Source organism: Cervus canadensis, chromosome 18 (assembly GCF_019320065.1).
Source record: "Cervus canadensis isolate Bull #8, Minnesota chromosome 18, ASM1932006v1, whole genome shotgun sequence".
Taxonomy (NCBI): Eukaryota; Metazoa; Chordata; class Mammalia; order Artiodactyla; family Cervidae; genus Cervus; species Cervus canadensis.
Window position 1 is genome coordinate 57683068 of NC_057403.1, and position 20920 is coordinate 57703987.

The 20920-nt window shown below is 39.3% G+C and overlaps 1 long non-coding RNA gene across 1 annotated transcript in view; it reads left to right on the forward strand.

Annotated features, from left to right (window-relative positions):
* The first annotated feature begins 13 nt into the window (after positions 1–13).
* The window catches only part of LOC122421611, a 29949-nt gene continuing 9042 nt past the window's right edge, over positions 14–20920 (forward strand). Inside the window, exons 1-2 of the long non-coding RNA XR_006263526.1 lie at positions 14–164; positions 16668–16869. This is a non-coding gene — a long non-coding RNA (uncharacterized LOC122421611). The remainder of the gene's footprint in view (positions 165–16667; positions 16870–20920) is intronic.

A 20920-nucleotide genomic window follows, 5' to 3' on the forward strand; every position in this document is an offset into this window, starting at 1 on the left:
TGCGGGGCTTGCACTTCCGCCCGGAACTGGCTTGACTCTCCCGGCCGCCGTAGCCCGGGGCTGGGGACCGTTGCCCCGAGCACTCACCTGAGCTGAGGAGAACTGAGGTACTTAGGCCAGGCTTCGAGTCGTTCGTTCGAAGTTTCAGTCAGTCATTCCTTGAGGTACGCGTTCGGTAACCGCCAGTTCTCCGTTCAAGAACAATTTATTGACCACTTACCATGTCCCTTTCTCTGGGCCTGTGGTACATTCTAGAACGGGAGACAGACAAAGTGCGCGACAAACGAAGCAGTACTGTCCCAAGTGTGATATGTGTCCTGGGGCAAATAAACCGGGGTGGTTCCGTCTGACCCTGGGGTGATATTTGGTATAGACTCAGCTGCCCTGTGACCCGCGGAGTAGTTCCTAAGGCGCTGCCGCGTGCAGGGCTGACAGGTTTGTTACCCCTCCCCCCAACCAAGGACATTTCTTTTTAATTGAAGACATATATATGTGTGTGTCTGTATAATAAGTGTATATATCGCAGTATATAGTAAATATATATTTATTAAATTACATCTCCCCACCCCCAACACCGTAGGTGAAGTGTCATCATAACGTCTTAGGTTCTTCTGTGGTTGTAGCACCCCCAAGCTGCTCTTCCCTCAGTTGTAGAGCTGCTGCTTCCCAGTACTTATACTTAACCCAGTAGGACTGTATTTTATTTTTTACAAAGTCATTTGCCCGCATTTCTGAGTTGCTGAAAAATGGCAGGTTAGTGCTGAGATTATGCAAATCTCCGTAGGAAGAGCAGTCCATTGGGTCTTTGGGGAACTGTGGGAGGAAACAAGTTAAAGGTCAACAAGGGATGGTTACAAGTCTCTTGGTCTTCCGAGGGGCATTGATATATCTTGGTAGTCTGGGAGGAAGACACAGAGTGTATGTGAGGCACAGTGGGAAAATTTTGTGGTTGGGTTGGCATCTCCTCCTGGGGTTTGAAGAGAACTTGGATGACTGAACTCTAGACAGGTCTTCCCTAGTGGCTCAGTGGTAAAGAATCTGCCTGCCAAGCAGGAGACATGGGTTCCATCCCTGGGTGGGGAAGATGCCCTGGAGAAGGAATTGGTAACCCACTCCATTATTCTTGCTTAGAAAACCCCATGGACAGAGGAGCCTGGTCCATGGGATCGGAAGAGAGTTGGATATGACTTAGTGAGCGTGCATGCACTAAATATAAGTGGTGAAGTTGGGACTGCATTTCCATAGGGACCCCACCATAGTGGATCCCTGTAATACTGACTCAGTTTGTGCTTTTGTTTCCAATAAGTGCGTCACACCAAACAAGGCATGGTTATTGCTAGGGAAGTCATCTAGAATCTGAATAGGTCGTCTTCCTGGTCAGGGATGCCCTGGAAAAGTTTTGAACTTCGCTTGGGACTAGATGATCCATTTCAGCTTGGAGTCTTACCCTTTTATGGTACTATGTTATGTCCAAAAATACTTGCTGAAGCTCTAGTTCTGCTTCAGTTTTTTTTTCCCCCTTTGAGAAACTTACTGCTTCTCAAAAAGCCAAGTCACAATGGCTAACTCATGCCCCCTTGTCACTCCACACGACACTCCAGCCAAGGTCATTTGGAATGGGCAACTGAGATTCTGGGGGAGGAGCTGGTGTGTGTGTTTGCAGATCTAGTTCTGCACTGATTGCTTGTATGCTTTTCAATGATAAAAGTGTGGGCATATACTGCAATACTGGATGAATTGTATAAACACTGATTCTTAGGCTCTCTGGGTGTTTTGGATCCAGGAGATTCCTACTTGGTTGTGCAGCCATTTGTTTTGCTTCTAAAAATCAGTGGCAGTGCACCATGTTATCGCTGATGTCAGTCAGCATTAATGAAGGAACTGACTGCATATGCATGGTCTGTGAATCCCCTCCTTTCTGAAGTCAGGGTGTCAAACTCATTCAATAGCTGACAGCTGTGATTAGCGCAAAGAGAGACTGCGCCATGAAAGGCACTGACAGGAGTATCCAACTGCTGAAAAAAGTAATAAGAAGTAGCCAAGCTGACTTCCAACCAACAGTCAAGTTTGACTCAGTGTGCACAGAAAATCAATGAGGAGAATATGAGCCATTTTCTCCGTATCGATTTTCACTTCTAATTATTCCTTGGAGGTAGCATGGTTTAATTTTTATGCTTTTTGAGGGACTGTATAGTGACTATCGAGAGCTGTGCTGTATAAAGTATCTTGGCAGCATCTATCACTTTCCCTATACCCGTGCTTAGTATATGGGAACCCCTCTTTCTCTTTTTCTCTTCTGTTCATCCCCTCACCACTTCTTTTGACCCACAGTAAATGCTAACTATAGTTCAATAACTTTTAACTAACGTGAAAGAATTAATGAATAATACTTTTTGCAAGTACTCTTGAAGGGACCACCAAAGTTGTATGAAGATACAGTAGAAGATACTTTATCTTCTACATGCAAAGATAAAGTCTACTGTTCTTCACATGTAATCTTGTCAAAGTGAGATAATTTTATGCTGGGATCTCTCTAATAATTTGTTTCTACTCTCTATTTAATCTGAAGAAATCCAGGTAACTTCATGAGCTCGAGTTTTCTCTTGGTATTTTCAGTACCATCCTGTATAGAAACTGGCGTTCCTACCAGTTGGCAAATACTAAATAATGAGCCAAGGAGTATACTTTTTTCCCATTTTCTCATAAGATAAGGCATTATTTGTCAGTTTAAACACAACTTCTCCTAGTACTCTAGTGATTTTGCTCAAAAAAGTGTACACTAGGTTCTTTGATTTCCCTGATGGCTCAGTTCAGTTCTGTCGCTCAGTTGTGTCCGACTCTTTACAACCTCATGAACTGCAGCATGCCAGGCCTCCCTGTCCATCACCAACTCCTGGAGTCCACCCAAACCCACGTCCATTGAGTCGGTGATGCCATCCAACCATCTTGTCATCTGTCGTCCCCTTCTCCTCATGCCCTCAATCTTTCCCAACATCAGGTCTTTTCAAATGAGTCAGCTCTTCGCATCAGGTAGTCAAAGTATTGGAGTTTCAGGTTCAACATCAGTCCTTCCAGTGAATATTCAGGACTGATTTCCTTTAGGATGGACTGGTTGGATCTCCTTGCAGTCCAAGGGACTCTCATGAGTCTTCTCCAACACCATAGTTCAAAAGCATCAATTCTTTGGCACTCAGCTTTCTTTCCAGGTTCACTCCCTGGATTGGGAAGATCCCCTGGAGAAGGAAATGGTGACACGCTCTGGTATTCTTACCTAGGAAATCCCATGGACAGAGGAGCCTGGCCTGCTACAATCCATGGGGTTGTAAAAGAGTTGGGCATAACTTACGACTAAACGGCAGCAGCAACAACAGTTTGCTTGAAAATTGCCCTTAATACTGAAGCAGAATTAGGGGATGTCAGTGACATTAGTATTATAACTGACCCAGTACCATTTTGGAATGATAGATTTAGAGTTTCAGAAAATCAGCCATTTTCTACTTTATATTAGGACAAAGGCGACCTCTAGGGTAATTCTTTTCAGGACTCAAGTGTAACACAAGCATTTACTTCCTGTAAGGGAATCTTTTCTGTTGTAATTAAATGGTTTCCTAGAGCACAGAATTTGGAGTTAGATGCAACTAGGGTTGATGTTTCTAGGTGTGTTTCTGTGAGTAAAGTAAGTTATAAGAGCTTCTGTTTCCTCATTTATAAAATAGGAAAGACAGTATCTCACTTACAGGGTTTATGTGAGGTGTCCAAGATATTATGTGGGTAAACTACTTGGCTTGTGTCAGGTGCCCATTATGGATCATTTAACTGCATTACTTTCTGTGTCATTTCCTTTCTTTAGTGTCCTTCCTAATTTCCTCCATTCCTTTACTCCCTTCTTTCTCTCTTTCTCAGCTTTCTCTTTCTCTAGCCTTTCCCTCCTTACTTCCCTCCCCTATTTCTGTCCTCTCTTCCTTCTTGACTACTTTCTCTTCAACCTCCTTTTCCTTCTTGCCATCCCTATGAAAAAAATCTAAAATTTGTATTACAGACTTTCTTACTAAAGAACATCTTTCCCATTGTTCTCTTATTCCTCTTCTCCAGTTATTCACTTAAAATGTTCATCTAATGTAATTCATCTACCTCTCATCTCATTTTTTCACAATTCCCATTTTTAAATTTCTCGCTCCAGCAAGGGGTTTCCATCTTTGTGCACTGCACTCAGTAGATAGTCTGAGTATCTTAGGGGTGAGGGAAAATTGTTACTGTTTCCTGGTCTATTAATTTTGTTCAAAGAAGAAAGGACTGAAGGGAGCAATAAGAGAACCATGCACTTTATATACCCCTTCTTTTTTCCTGATAATACAGTCAAAAGGTCTCTAGTCTATTTAGTTCAGAATTGCTTTCATTGTTAGGTATAACACACAAAACAATTAGGTGCACAAAAGTTGATTGGTGAGTTACTAACATAGGCCGCGTGCCTAAAAGAAAATACACAGTCATTGAGTTACCACAAAGTGAACTCCTATGTAACCCCCAACCAGGTCAGGAAATAGAGCACTGCCCACATTCCAGAAGCTTCCACATGGTCATTTCCAATCATTACCTTCACATTGTATGGTCTGAAGAGCCTAAAATATTTACTGTCTGGATCTTCACTGAAAAACTTGGTGACCTCTGTAATAGACATCTTTTCCCCCCTCTTGAGTCTTCTAAATATGTTTGGTGGTTGAAAACAAAACATTGTTAAAAGTATGTAAATGCAATGTGTAAAATAGTCATAACAGAGTAGGGAGGCTAAAGGGATGTATCCTGACATTCTACTTGACGTGTTCAAGTATTACTTCTAACTAGACTCTGAAGTGAGGTGTGTAATCCACAGAGGAACCAATAAAAAATTTATACAAGTACAATGGGATAGCATAATAGATAAATTGGAGTACTAAAAATTGTTCAAATAACCTAAAAGAGAAAGACAAACAGTGGGATGGAAAACAAATGGAACAATCAGAAAAAAAATGATATAATTGTAGAATTAAATTCTGATTTATCAACAGTTACATTAAATGGATACAGACTAAGCACACCAGTTGAAGGAGAGATTGTCAGAATTCTTCAAAAAATGACCAGTGATTTCTTTTTTTTGGAAAGATGGAGTAGATGTATGTTTCCCTATTCTTCTCATGGAGTATAACTAAAAGTCCTGCAAATTATGTGTACAAACCCAAGAAGACTTTGACAGGTGGAGTAAATCAGGCAGATTGCCTAGGGACCTTGGGACCCAAGGTATGACCTGATTGTAAGTTACCTGGGTTTCTTTTTTGCCTCCTATATCCCAGACTAGGAACTGAAGAAGTGGTTAATGCAGAAATGCTGATAGGCACAGAAATGAAAAACAAAAAACCCAAAAGCCTACTCTTAAATCCAAAGACCAGGAAGGGACACTTTGAAACTAACCAGTGTACTCTAGCCAATTACTAGCAACCAACCACCTTCATGTGGACAGGCAAACCCTGTGGAGAGATGCCTCCAGCTGTGTTTATTAGCTCTCTAGTCACTTCCACTAAGGAACCAGAAATATCGTGTAAACATTAATCCAAATAAGAAAGAATGTTAATATCAGATAAGTAGACTTCACAGCAAAGAAAATTACCACATATAAAAGGAAAATTATTTAAGGATAAAGTGATCAATTCACAAAGAAGATACAGCAAATCTAAAAAGGTATGCATCAAACAACAGAGCTGCAAACTATAGAAAGTGACAATTAAAAGAAGTAGACACATCTTCAATGACAATTGAAGATTTCAAGACCCCTTTCTCAACAATTAATAGAAGAATAACAGAAAAACTACCAGCGATAAAGAACTTGGCATTATCAATCAACAGAATCTACTTGACATTTATAGAACACTGTAACCAACATCAGCAGAATATATGTTCTTTTCATGTACCCACAGAGCATATACTATCCTGGGCAATAACACAAACCTCAACAAATTGAAATGAAGTAAAACAGAGTATGTTTCCAGGGGCAGTGGAGTCAGGTTAGAAATCAATAACAGATAATATTAAAATCTCCAAACACTTGGACAATAAACAACACACTTCTGAATAATGCATGAATCACAGAAATCTTAAGAGAATAGAAATAAATACAGTAAACTGAATAGAAATAAAAATACAACATATCAAAATTGTGGGATATAACTAAAGCAATGATGAGAGGGAAATTTATAGCCATTAAATTATTACATTAGAAAAGGTAAAACATTTTAAAGTGGGCTCTCATATTGAGAATCTACAAAAAACCAAAGGAAGCAGAAGAGTGTAAATCATAAACATAAGAGCAGAAATCAAATGTTTAAAACAGGAAGACAATAGAGAAGATCAGAGTTGGTACTTGGAAAATATCAATAAAATTAACAAACTTTAGAAAGATGGACAAAGACAAAAATGGGAGAAAGCACACATTAGCAGTATCAGAATGAAACATGGAATGTCAACTGCATACTTTGCAGAGATTTAAAAAGTTAGGGAGTAGTATGCACAACTTTGCATGCACACAGTTTACAATTTAGATGAAATGGACCAATTCCTTAAAATCACCTACCACAAAAATCCAGTTTGAAATAGATAATTTAAATAGCTCAGTACCTATTTAAGACGTTGAATTTATAATTTGAGAATTCCCCAAAGGAAATTTCCACTGGAGATTCACCAAAGAAATCTGCAAAATGTTTAAAGACTAATTAATATCATTTATACACAATCATTCTAAAAGTAGAAGGGGGAAGACATCCCAATTCATTTTATGAAGTTAGCATTATCTTATAAAAACCAAAGACAGTATTAAAAAAGGAAGAGTAGGAAACTATAGACCAGTATCTTTCATGAATGTACATGTAAAACCCTTAACAAGATACTAGCTAATAGAAATAGCAATTATAAAGAATTATAAGCCATTACCAACTGGAGTTTATCCCAGGGAATGCAAGGTTGGTTCATCATTCAAAAGTCAGTCAGTAGTTAATACACTATGTTAACAGACTAAGGAAGAAAAAATAATCACATGATTAATAATTGATGCAAAAAGAGAAATTTGACAGAATTCAATACCAATTCATGATTAAAAAAAAAAACACTCAGCAAACTTGGAATGAAAGGGAATTTCTATAACTTTCTAAAGTGTTAGTTACTTAGTCATATCTGACTCTTTGCAACCCCATGGACTTTAGCTTTATAAAGAGCATCTGTAAAAAGCTACAGTTAATGTACTTCATGTTGAAAGACAAATGCTTTTCTCCAAAAATTGGGAAAAAGGATGTCCTCTGTTGCTACTCTTTAACACAGTGATGGACCAGTTAGCCAGTGCAGTAAAGCAAGAAAAGGACCCAAAAGGCAAACGATTTTCAAAAGATTGAAAATCAAGAGATAAAACTGTCCCTATTTGGAGATTATTGAATATGTAGGAAATGCTATGGAATCTATGAAAACAACTTGTAGAAATGAAATCTTCAGGTGTAAATATAACAAAACTTGCATAGGATTTGTATGCCTAATACTATGAACTGCTGAAGAAAATGAAGATCAAAATAAATGTGGGGATGCCAGTTCTCTCCAAATCGATGTACAGGATTAATTCCTGCCAAAATCCCAGCAAAATTTTTTGAAGATACAGAGAAGATTATTCTAATATTTGTATTGAAAAACAAAATATAAGAGCAAAAACAATTCTGGAAAAAAGGAAGAATAAAGTTGGAGAAACCACTGTAAAATTTCAAGATATATAACTACAATAATCAAGACTAGGTTATGTTGGTGGAGGGTTAAATACATAGATCAATGCAGCAGAACAGAGAACCTCGAAATAATCCTATACAAATATTCCCAACTGATTTTTGTCAAAGGTGAAGAAGCATTCGGTGAAGGAAACATGGCTTTTTCAATAAATGGTGCTAGAACATCCATAACATCCATAAACAAAAGAAACAAACTAAAAGCAAAACAAACAAAATGCTAGACATTTGTCGTGCCTCTTGAAACTGTGGCTTGATATCTTTTGTTCATTTCAGGAAATTCTTATTCTGTTTTTCCAGTTTTCAGTAATTATAATAAAAACATTTTTTATGAATGAATAAAAACTATAGCTTTGTCTAAGGTGACTGACTGAAAAATGTTTACTCATCATACTCTGCATGTATATTTCCATCCATACAGTTATAAATATGGAAACAAAATGGCACAACTATACATGGTGTTTCCCCTTTATTGTACCCTATATGATCTCTACCCAGTTCTTACTCGCAGAATCTACTGATTATCATTTAGGATATGCTTGGCTAATTTTCCTGTAAGTTTTACTTCTTTTTTTTTTTTTTAAATTTTTTTATTAGTTGGAGGCTAATTACTTCACAACATTTCAGTGGGTTTTGTCATACATTGATATGAATCAGCCATAGATTTACACTTATTCCCCATCCCGATCCCCCCTCCCATCTCCCTCTCCACCCGATTCCTCTGGGTCTTCCCAGTGCACCAGGCCCAAGCACTTCTATGGTGAAACATGAGATAAGTTTTACTTCTTAATTAAACCTATGTGAGGATGTAAGCAGTGAAATATTCTCTCCAGACCCCTAAAAACTAAATATAATTGATATTGGGGAAGTCTGTGGTCCTTCTGTTAACAATTTCTTCTCTATCAGTTTTTGTTAGCTGGGCATAGTTTTCCAAGCACTTTGATGTACCCTGCCTCAGTTGCCCTCACAGCGACTCCTTGAGCCTGTCAAGCTTGTAGATACAGTCTCTGAGGCAAAGAAGCCAGATGACAGAATAAGAGTCCAGAGTGATAAACCCCATTTCATATCACTCTGAAATTTCCCAGGGTGGCTCTGAGTCTGTATTTGAGTGCCTGTTTTACACTCTTCCACTTACCTAGTTCCAAAATGTCATAGTCCTTCCATGGATACAATAAGTGGTTCAGTCAGAAACAAAGATATCTTCCTTGCCTTCTTTTTATGCTAATAGGCCAACTGCATACAAGAGAGAAGACTTTGTTATCTACTTGTAAAGAGGGAGGGTTCTCATCTTCCTACCAGTTGACTGCTGCTTCCTAAGAGAACACCAGACATTCCAGAAAGAGCCGTCCGGCAAATATAATATTTTGATTGAACACTTCTCTTGCAGTGACTCAGTAACTGAGATGGGTAGTCTGCAGATCCTAAAATAGATCCTAGTCTGGAGATTGTGACCAGGCTGCCAAGTGGAATTGGGCTGTAAGCCTTGACTAGCAAGAAGCAGCTTACATTGTGGAATCTTGGACTTTTCTTCTGACCGCTTTAGGGATAAGAGGACAAGGTAAGCGAGGAAGCACAACTGAGGCACATGTTTGGAAGGCAAAGCGATGGAGATAATGTATGAAGCCTCAGAGTCCTTCTTGAGGTGAATCATACTTACATAGGGGAATTGTTCCTTCAAAAATATTGATGGAGTGTTTGCACAAGAACCATGGGAATACATGGGAATGCAGTGAATAAAATAGGAATAGCCCTGCTTTCATAGCATTTGGGGCTTCTCTGATAGCTCAGTTGGTAAAGAATCCACCTGCAATGCAGGAGACCTGGGTTTGATCCCTGGGTTGGAAAGATCCCCTGGAGAAGGGAAAGGCTACCCATTCCAGTATTCTGGCCTGGAGAATTCCATGGACACTATAGTCCATGGGGTCACAAAGAGTCAGACACGACTGAGTGACTTCCACATAGCACAGGGTGAGTCATAAAGAATCAGACACTCATTAGGTGAACAGATGTGAAGGTTGAATAGAAGGGAAAGAGTGGGCAAGAAAATGGAAGATGTTTCACAGAACTAAGATTATTGCAGTTTGGTGTGACTTTAGCTGTGACTTTTCCTCCCAGAACAGGGAAAAGAGTAAAAGAGTTCTCTAGGTAAAACCTAGTCTTCGAAAAACTAGGTCGAAGTGCTTAACTTGAAATTTAGAGAATCGCCATGACTGCTCCCCCACTGGCTCCCTACTGTTTACTAGTATGTTTGGGTAGGAACACTGACTTCCTATACACAGGCAAGAAGGTATGGCTAACTCAGATTTCTACATTTGGTCTTGTGTGGCAAGGTGTGAATCTGTTCGTTCTGAGGCAGACAGCACCCTCAAGTGGCAGCGAAGATGAGCACTCTACCTGCCTTCCTGAAGGTGCATTTTTGCCATTCCCTTCTGAGGTTGCAGTCAGCTGAGTGAAGAGTTGGCTGAAATTCTGAAACCAAGTAACACAAGGAGAATGCTAGTTCTTATGAAGAACAAGAATTCACTTACTATCTAAACATTAATCCTTTTAATTTGCCTCCAAAGCAGTTACCTTGTTGAAAAAAATGACCAAAAAAAAAAAAAAAAGAGGACTGGATCTGCTGGTGTAAACAATAGAAAGTTAACTTCTCAACTCTTCTAAATAAATGTTGGAATAAGACTTTGACCTGTTACCAAATAGCCAGTCTGCGTTAAGTGCTCACCTATCTGGGATTTAGGACAGAATAAGGAGGGTTTGTGCCCCAGGGAGGGGGACCGCTGTGGTTCATGTCATAATGTCCCAGGACACACTCAATTACCCTTCTTCCAGGGGGAAGATTGGGATCCTCTGCACAAATGTGTTGTGATTTTTCAGCATATTCAATTTTATTTAGCTATTTTATAGAAATCTAAAGATTTAAGAAGGTGCCAAATAGATGGATAGAATTGCTGTAAATGACAGAAGACCCAGAATGCGGTAGGTACTTTTCTTTCTGCTTAAATAGGAAGAATGGCTGAGTCCGGGGAAATGACCCTGTGATGTTTTTAAGAATCCTCTAGGTGGCGCTGCTGCAATACATATTGGCTAGAAAATTTTTAAGCACTTAACTATCAAACCAAAACTTACTGAACGTCTTATATTCATGGTAATTGCTAATATGATCCTACTGATAATTTATACCATCATATTTGCATCTTATTCTCCTAAGAGTGAACCTATACACATAAGTTCCACAACAAAGTAATTTCAAGAGTTGAAATACATGTACTTCTCTGGTTATTGCATAATTTAATGGACTTCCTGTGTGGCTGAAGTCTTCCACACATGATAAAATTGGCTGCAGGATTAGCTCTTTCAACCTTAACTTGTGTTGGATGGTGTAGGACAGTGCCTTGTACAAAGTAGGTGCTAAATAAACATTTATCAAAGAAACTGATTCTATTTTGTTTTTCCCCTTTCACTACTGATTGGAAATGACATGACTGCCTGGATTAAGCTTTTGCAGTGCTGGTCAGACATTGCGCCTTATCTTTGCTAATGCTAATAAAAAGACTGGGGGGCCGTTTTTTCTTTATTCCTGAAAATAGCCTGAGGTGTATATATATATACACACACACATGTATATATATATATAAATCACTTCTTTATTTAAAAGCAAATTAGTTTTTAGGTTGGTTTCATTGAAATGCAGGAATGGCATGAAAAATCATGTTTGATGATTGCTCGAATATTAATCAAGATTTTATTAAAATCAATATTTGATATGCTGCTCAATTTAATTAAACTAAACCATAGAGAAATGGGTAATAAATGAGCTTGAAAATCAATCACAGAATAAGCTATGTTTCTTTTAATTAGTTTAACCTATGAAATGTTGGGTTAAACAATTGCTGACCACAAAAGGAACAACAACAAAAATCACCACTTTTATTTCTACAGTATGGACAGCTAATATGAATGCGCACATACTCCGTGCCAGGCACTGTGCTAAACCTTGTATATTTATCTTCTCCTTTTATTTTGAAACAAAATCTTATAAGGTCTGTCTTCTTAGTTGAGCCAGCTGAGGGGTGTCCCAGGTCATTCAGCCAATAAATGGCAGAGGTAGGTTTTAGCACAATGATCCAGCTCTTCCCACTTTGTTAAATTGCTCACAAGGAGGAAGAAAGAGAATAATCTGATTGTGGCTAATTTTAGAAAAGTTCATTGGTGATCATTTTCTACCTAAGAGAAATGTTGCATTTAAGACGACTGATAGATGAGAGGGGGGTGGGGGTGGGAACCCAAATCAAAAGGCCTGAGTGTTGACTTAGCAACTCTGAGTCTCATGAACTGGAAAAAAAAAAAAGAGGTTCTTATTTTTTTGGACAGACACAGAATATGGTTATTTACTATATAATTTATGCTTATTGAGAGTGGCAGAGATTTATGGCTTTAGTAAAAAAATGTTCTAATTGGGATTAGCTAATGAAAAAGTGGTTGCACTGGAGAAGGAGAAAGTTGGAAAATGTGATTTCAGTGGAAGTGTTTCTTCTCTCCTGGGAGGCCAACAAAAGGGCTAGTGTGACACATTAGGGCAAGAATCATACTTTTAATTAGGCCTTCAGCGTTCGGCCTGAACTCTTGGTTCTAAGTGTTCTTAGCTATCCAAAGAATCGGCTCTAGGAAACTAAAGATATTCTTGTTAAATACCATCGACAAAGAAAACTAGCTGCAGCTTCAGTTCAGTTCTGTAATAAGAACCTCCCTCATTTTTATTTAGTGCTCGTTCAGTGGGATGAAAATGAAAAACCAACAATAGTCACAACTACATAACTGTGCAACTTCTCAGCTCTGGATAATTCTCAACTTCTCAGGCTGAGAATAATTTTTCTTTCAACTCACGGCTTCCCAAACAACAGTCATTCGTGTATCACATGCACAGTTTTTGCCATCTCCCTGTACCTCTTGTGTTACTTAATATTTTCACTGAAAATGGTTCATTTTTAAAAACTGAGATCAACTGCATCTATTTTAGAAGGAAACTTTATGTCACGACCACAAATGGAAGCCAAAGTTACTTGCGCTAAGAAGGATATGAGTGAAAAGAAATATAGTTAAGTCAAAACACTGTTATCGAATTTTAACTCCAGGAGAGTACCCAGAGGCCATAAAGACATACTTGTACCAAACTGAGACTTCCTCTTTTATTGTATCCAAGGAATAAAAAAGATTTGAAAAGGGAATGAATTTTTTCATTATGTGAATCAGTTTTGTCCAGCAAAGTGTCTATATACCACTTAAAATCATGTTCCCCACCAGAGGTGCATCCTCCCATCTTTATGATCAACAGCCCATGAAGCTTTGTCTGCTGGGCACACAAGCCTTTACTGTTCCCTCACCCCCCACCCCACCCTTTCTTTACTTCCCGGCTTCCTCCCAATAGTATCTGAACCTTGCTCTCCACCCATCCAGTTTCACCGACCTTATTTCTAAACATTTAGAGACTGCTGTTAAGCAGACATACTTGGGATGGGAAGCAGATTGAAAAATGAATGGTTTCTGTTACTGGTTAACACTTCTGTTCTCCATATATGATGTTTGAGATAATTTTTCTTTAACCAGATATGGCAAGCTTCCAATAATAGTAAAGTAAACATTATGGACAAGATGTCTGTTTACCACTCCTGAGTTCATATACCCAGTTCTTGCCTCCAGAGGCAATCGCTGTTATCACTTTTCCTGTATTCTTCCAGAGGTGTTCTGTGTATGTGCAAGTTTACTTGAACCTGTATTCCTCTACTTAAATGTCACACAAAGGGAAGCACACTCTACATGTAAATGGATAGAATGCTACATTTTATTTATTTTAATCCAACAAAGTGTTTTGGATGTAGTTTCATATTAGTATCTATAGCCCTAGCACATTCTTTTGAATACTGCATAGATGGACTCTTTGCATGTAACTAATCCCCTTTCTGTGGGCACTTGGGTCATTACTTTTCCTTCTGCGAACAATGCTGTATGCAGTATCCTTGCATAGTTCTCTTTGGGCCCATGATAACCATTAAGAAATAAATCTGATGCTGGACAGTACTCATTCAAGTGGATGGAGTTCTAATTATAATAATTAGAGTGGGCAAACATAGTCATAATTCTTTTAGGAAGATTGGCTTTCTCTTGGTCCTTACGCATAATATAAATTTGCCTTTGCCGTGGTGTCCTGCACAGTGTGACGCATCCTGATGTGCATGTGTAGTTGTGGGTTCTAAGTTATGTTTGTTTCATTTGTCTAATGCTGTTTAATTTTTCCTTGTCATGATCACGTTTGAAGTTAGCCCTATAGTTTTGTGTGCAATGCTCATCTCTTTCAGTGGATGACAAACTCCATGAAGCCAGGGAGGGACCTGGGGTTGGTGAAAAGTCCTAAACTTCTTTGACCTTAGGGAAAATAATTGACATATAATTTTACTAACAAATAGACGCACATTCCTAGTGCAGCCTGAATGGGAAGTATGAAGGGAAAAAAACAGAATGGGAAAACAATCCATGAGAGTTAGGGTTGCTATTTCTGACCAAGCTGAAATTGGGAAATACCAAGAGTCTCATAGGAGATCTTCTCTCACTGGAAGACCATCCTGTACTCTTGGTTGAAGAATTGGCATGTGTTTCTGTATATAATACTTTCAGACCCAGGCAGAGGGCCAGTCTACCTTCTGGCTTAGCCTGCCATTTATTATCATTCACAAGGTGGTGTTAGATGCTCAGCTTTTAAAAGAACTGGCTTTTCAGCAGTATTTTTACCCTTGAGAGTGTATAGAGAGAGCTCTGTGTTGTATATTAATCAGAGATTTCACGACTCGCTTTGAATGGTATTCGAAGTGTGTCTGGGAGTGTGGTGAATGAAATATGCCCAAAGTGTGCTCTATTATTTATTACTCAGGAGTCTTTCCATCTGAGACGTAGGCTGAAATTAAAGGAACCAAATATCTACCTTTAATAACTCAACATTCTTCACAGCTTCTGCTCCGTATGTACCCCTCACCCCCAAAAGGGGTGATACCTCCCCTTGATACCTCCTAAGAGTCAGTTTGTATCTAAAGTTGTACTAAAATTTGTATTTTTAAAGTCCCCAGTCTTTCTGTAGATGTGTAGACCTCAGAGCACACAGTACTATGCAAACATTTAACACACATGCCTGGGAGCTTTTCCTTCTAGAACCACTTCCCTTCCTTTCCCAGATGGCAAATCTTACTCATCCTGCAAAACCTGGTTCAAATGTCACTTCCTCCTCTGTCCTCCCTGATGGTCCCAGGCAGTGAGTCACCCCTTTCTCTGCTCTCCCAGCATCTTTTTTATATACCTTAATCACATGTCTTCTCAGTTGGGCCAGTATTGTCCCCAAGGGAGCAAAAATTCATTCTTGGGGGACAAAATATATTCTTTTAATGTCTAAAACACACATATACATATAATACATAAAATATACTGTATATAAAATTTCATGGTGGGAGGAAATTAGGAAAACAGTATCCAAAAATGGTTGATTTGGGACTTCCCTGGTGGCTTAGTGGTTAGAACTCTGATTTTCCACTGCATGCGTGTGTGTGTGTGTGTGTGTGTGTGTGTGTGTGTGTGTGTGTGTGTGTGTTTGTAGGAGGGTAGGGAGAGGTGTGCATAGGTCAATCCCTATTCTGGGAACTAAGGTACTATGAGGCACAGCCAAAAAAAAAAAAAAAAAAAAAAAGCTTGACTTTAGGGTGGAGAGATCATGGAAAAAGGTTGAGAAACTGCTTTATTATAACACTCACTTCTTCTGTGACAGTCATTACTTTGTATTATACTGTGTATCTCTTACGAGTTAGAAAACCCTGGCTCTGAAACCCAGCCTCTAACTTAGTACTCATATTTACTGGCATTCACCATTTATTCACCATTTCTTCACCTGAAGAAATAGATGATGATTGAGATGTTTGCTTCTAAGCGTAACTGCTCCACATTAGAAACTCCTGTAAAAATCACTCTTAATACCAATTTCCAGGATCTATCTCCAGGTATGGAGTAGGACCTGGGAATATGCATTTTAAAATGCTTCTTGAGTGACTGAATTTGTGAACTATCACTCCAGCCCAAGAATCACTTTCCTTTTCTTTTACAAAGGTCTCCATTTATAAAAACAAAAACCAGAATAGATGTGGGTAAGAATTTTAGACTGCAGGATCCTGTGAATGTGGTGGACAGTGTGGTCTGGCTCAACACCAGGGGAGCCCCAGGTAGGGTTTCTTTTGCTAGCCTCTGAAAACGATGGACAGATATGAAAAGTTAGGTGGTTTGGGCACTGAAGTGAAGGTTTAGGGTGCTGGTTGATGGAAGTGTTGGTGATTTTTAGTGGCATGACCTGAACTCTTTCTTTAATTCTGTCCTGGGAAAAATTGTTTCCTAGAAAAAATGTTTCAGCAGTTTGAATGGCACAATGGGAGACACACTTATCAGATCTATTGACACAACTAAAGAGGAATAACAATTGTATAGAACAACAGTTCTTTAACAACCGCCCAGTAGGTTAGAACCAATATTCTCAGTCCTCTCAGGCCCAGTGCCCTCAAAAATAGAAAATATTTTGTTATCCCACTTTTGTTATTGTGAAAGGAATGTCATAGATAACAATCTATTCATTATATATGTAATTTCCAAATATCACTGTAATGTCATGAATGTAATATCAAGAGAAATAAAAGCGAAGCAATTTTAGAATAAAATGATGCTAGGAGACATATGTAGTACATTCAGTTCTGCCATCATACTTGTTTTGAAAACATGAATTTGTTTCGATGTGACTGCAATATGAGGGGATGATTTGAGCACTTGTGTTTGCTTATGTGCGGTTTTATCCACACAAAGGGAACGCAGAAAACCACACCCAAGTGAATTCAGCCCGTGGAATACACAAAACGAGTGTGTGCATCAGCCAGATATCGACCAGCCACCTCAGTTCACCTCGAATTGGAAGTGTGCCTGCCTGCTTAGTCGGTTTAGTTGTGTCTGACTTTGCGACACTATGGACTGTAGCCTGCCAGTCTCCTCTGTCCATGGGATTCTCCAGGTAAGAATACTGGAGTGGGTTGCCGGGCTATCTTCCAGGGGCTCTTCCCCACCCAAGGATTGAACCTGGGTCTCCTGTGTCTTCTGCATCGCCAGGCCACTGGGGAAGCCCTGAGTTGGAAGCCGCATTGACCCAAATCTGATGTTACAAATTGCCTTGCCATCTGGTCAGCCCACCCTCCTCCACAATAACACAGGCTGCAGCCCTTCCACTGCTCAGACTTGGACGAGCAAACCTCAGACCTCTTCCAAGATGACGTGCCTATAGTTACTTAAGTATTCCTTGGCCATTTAACACGTGTAAAACTGCGCCGCCATTTTTATTAGGTTCTTTTTTTTTTTTTTTTTAATGTGTTGCTGTTGAAATTTCTGAGCATTGCGGCCCTCATTCCACTTTCCCTGGAGGCCCTGTGATTTTATCAGGTGGTTTGCTGTAGTGAGGTGACTTTTTAGGAATGCATACATTGTGTTTTGTCAGAACCAGCCAGATTCTTGCCTCTGATACAATGAATTAGTTTGGATTTAATAGATGTAAGACAATCTTCAATTGAATAGTATCGACACTTTTTCTGTTGGACTTTTTGAAATCAGGATGAAATAAATATATTAGCACATAATGCATAGAATTGTCTTACTATAGCAGCTCAAATGCTGTTGAACTGTGCTGGTTACTCAGATACCAGTGTTACCATTGTTACAAATGATGTGATTTTTCTAAAATGATGAGTCATTTTAGATGAGTAAATTCTAAAGTTCTGACCAAACAAAGCATATCTCTCCCTTGATTTCACAGTAGCTGCATTCCTAGAAAAGTAACTTACATTAAACTCATGGAAAAACAACAACAACAAAAAACCCCTAAATAACCATATTTATAACTGAAGGGGAATTTTATTTTGTCCAGGTATGTGTAAGCATATTTTTTCTTCTCTAGGAATGACATGGGGGAAGTGACTTCTGTTATCCTCTGTGGGACATGCAAGGCCCTGTCCACTCAGTAACAGTAGAGCCTCTCCTCATGTGACAGCCCAAATTGCCTCCCCCCAGATTTCCAACACGCCTTTTGGGCTATTTCAGTGGACTTAGAATAATTAAAATCAATGTAAGTTATTCAGTTAGGCTGAGAAAAATTACTGTATGGAAAACACAATGGAGAAAAATGACTTTCCCAAAGAAGGGATAAGAAAAGTGCAGAAATGTTTGTTGACAGTAAGTGGAAAGATGAGTAAATAGTTCCATGTGACCTAATGGCCTTAGGCTGCTTGAGAGAGCACGATAACTAGACCAATGCTGTTTGGTAGAAATATAATATGAGTACATATATAGTCTCAAGTTTTGCTCCACGACAAGAAAAGCCACTGCAATGAGAAGCCTGTGCTCCACAACAAAGGGTAGCCCCCACTCGCTGCAACTAGAGAAAGCCCTCATGCATCTGTGAAGACCCAGTGCAGCCAAAAATAAATAAAATTTTGAAAAATTTCTAATAGCCACATTAAAAAAAAAGGTAAAAAGAAACAGATGAAATTAACTTTATGAATATATTTTATTTAACCCAGCATATCCCAAAATATTTTTTCAAGGTGTGGTCCATATGAAAACTATCTTGAGGTATTTTTTTATACCTCTAATACTGTCTTATTTCAAATTCTGTGAGTATTTTACACTTAGAGCATGTCTCACATTCCAAGTGTTTGAAGATTCTGTATCACTACCAGCTCAGTCTTACTTGGTTATCACAGAGCTTAAATGTTACAACTTGAATTCTGTATTTTCTAAGATGCTGTTGAGGGCAAGTTGAAAATCCCCAATGCAAACTGCCTTAAACAATGAGAACATTTATTCTCTTAAGTCAAGAGTTTGAGTGTGCCCTGGGATTGGTCAGTTCGGCAGTTTGTGATGTCATCCAGGACATGGGTTCTTTCCATCTTCCTGTCCTGACTTCCTCTGGTGGGCAATCCTCTCAAGGTTGTAAGATGGCATCCAGGAGCACGATGGTGGCTCACACTTCCTTGTTTGTGTCCAAAAGAGGGTGAGGACACTTCTCCCCCAGACTTGGAATATTCGTTCTTTCTTTCAGTCTTATTGGGCCAAATGCCATGTCCCAGTTGGCTTACACAAATCGTCTGGGTCAGACTATTAGATATTCTTGTATCAGATGCAAGAATGCCTTTGGGCATTCCCTCTTCATTTATTCACCGTAAGAGACACCATTTGTTATTGTCTTGTACTTGATTTCTTCGTTCATTTACTGTATTCCATTGTCTCTAGAAGTGGTTGAGTTTGTGACCTCTTCATAAAACTTTGGCTCCAATAATTTTTGGCCAAGCCACACATGCAACATTGTGTATAATTTTGCTTTAAGGGGATATTAAAAAACGGAGTAGGTTTAAAGGAGAGACCTAAGGTGACAAAGAGAATTGAAATCATATTATATGAGGAATATTGGAGGGAAAGGCGGTGTAAGCCCATGAGAAATAGAGGGCTGGTGGGCAGGAATAGAGTGTCTTACATGTCTCAGGGATGACGGTAGGTCTATTTGTAACAGTTCTCTGCTCCCATCAATTTAGCTGCCTCTAATTTGTTCTGGAACTGGAAGCCAGATAATTAAGCCTGTTAGAATAACATGTACTATGAGAACAAATAGGCTGTGATTGAGAGGCTGAGGTGCTTGCCTAAGAATAAAGTATTTAAGCATCAATCCTTGAACTTCATTACCCCTCGTCTACCTCCCTCATCTCAGTCCCTTTTGCTGTGCTTGATGCCTGAGCTTCGTTCTTACTAGGTAATATGATTTTATCATTTTCTAGCATATGCTAATAAATACATGAATTATCACTAGTAAGTAATACTGTTGTGTGTGTGTGTGCTCAGTCTCTCAGTCGTGTCTGACTCTTGGTGATGCCGTGGACTGTAGCCCACGTCTCCTCTGTCCATGGAATTGTCCAGGCAAGAATACTGGAATGGGTAGCCATTTCCTACTTGAGGGGATCTTGCTGACTCAGGGATTGAACCCATGTTTCTTGCATCTCCTCAATTGGTAGGCAGATTCTTTACCACTGTGTGCCCAGGGCATCACAAAGAATTGGACACGACTGAGTGGCCTGCTTCTCTTGGAATTGTGCAGAATTGTTTTAACAGGGAGGAGATTTTCAGTTAATTTTGCAGTTCACACTTGAATCTACTCTTGTTTGATTCCACCTGTTTGTATATCCCTCACCTGCATGTTGTAGAGATTGGTTCATATTTAGGACCTCAGACTTTATCTGTGGGCAGTGGGATGCCATTAATGCATTTTTGAGAATGGGAACACTGAGATCAGCCTTACAGTTTATTAGGATTCTTCTTACTTCTTTTGGGGAGATGGGATCAAAGTCAGAAGCCAAGGGAGTTTAAGAACCCCTCTTTCCCAGGGAATATTTCTCCATCATTTCCAAGTGTCAGCTCAGCTCCACACAGCACTATAGTCACCTCCATCAAATGTCAGGGGGATGGAGGGAATGTGATCAGAAAGGGGGGCATTAGTCAACCAGCCAGCACATTTCTCTTGGGTCCTCCTGACCTCTTGTGTCTGTGCATAAGCCCCAAAGGAACCAAACTGTAACCTCTGTTTAGGCCATTGATGACCAAATGAATACCTGAATCATATAATAACTAGGGGGAAATTAGAAATCTTTCTAGGACAAAGGGAGTATAAGCCATTGCCATTTTCTGAGAGGAAACTGAGAATTGAGGGCTGAAATATTCCTTAATTGCAGAGCAGTTCTAACAGCAGACTTTGACCATACCCTTAATATGGGCCATGCATTGTACAGAGTATGTCACATGAATTATTATACTTTATTCCCATCAGAAACATCTGAGGGAGTATTCTTATTTGCATTCAGCAGATGAGAACATCAAGGCCTCAAGGAGTTTGACTGACAGTCTCAAGGTCACATGATAGTAAATGATGGAGTCAGTTTAAACACAAGCTGTCTGACTCCAGAGCCAACACTTGACACCCTAATGACTTTGGTTTACTCTGATGTTTAATTCAAGAAAGCTGAGACTGT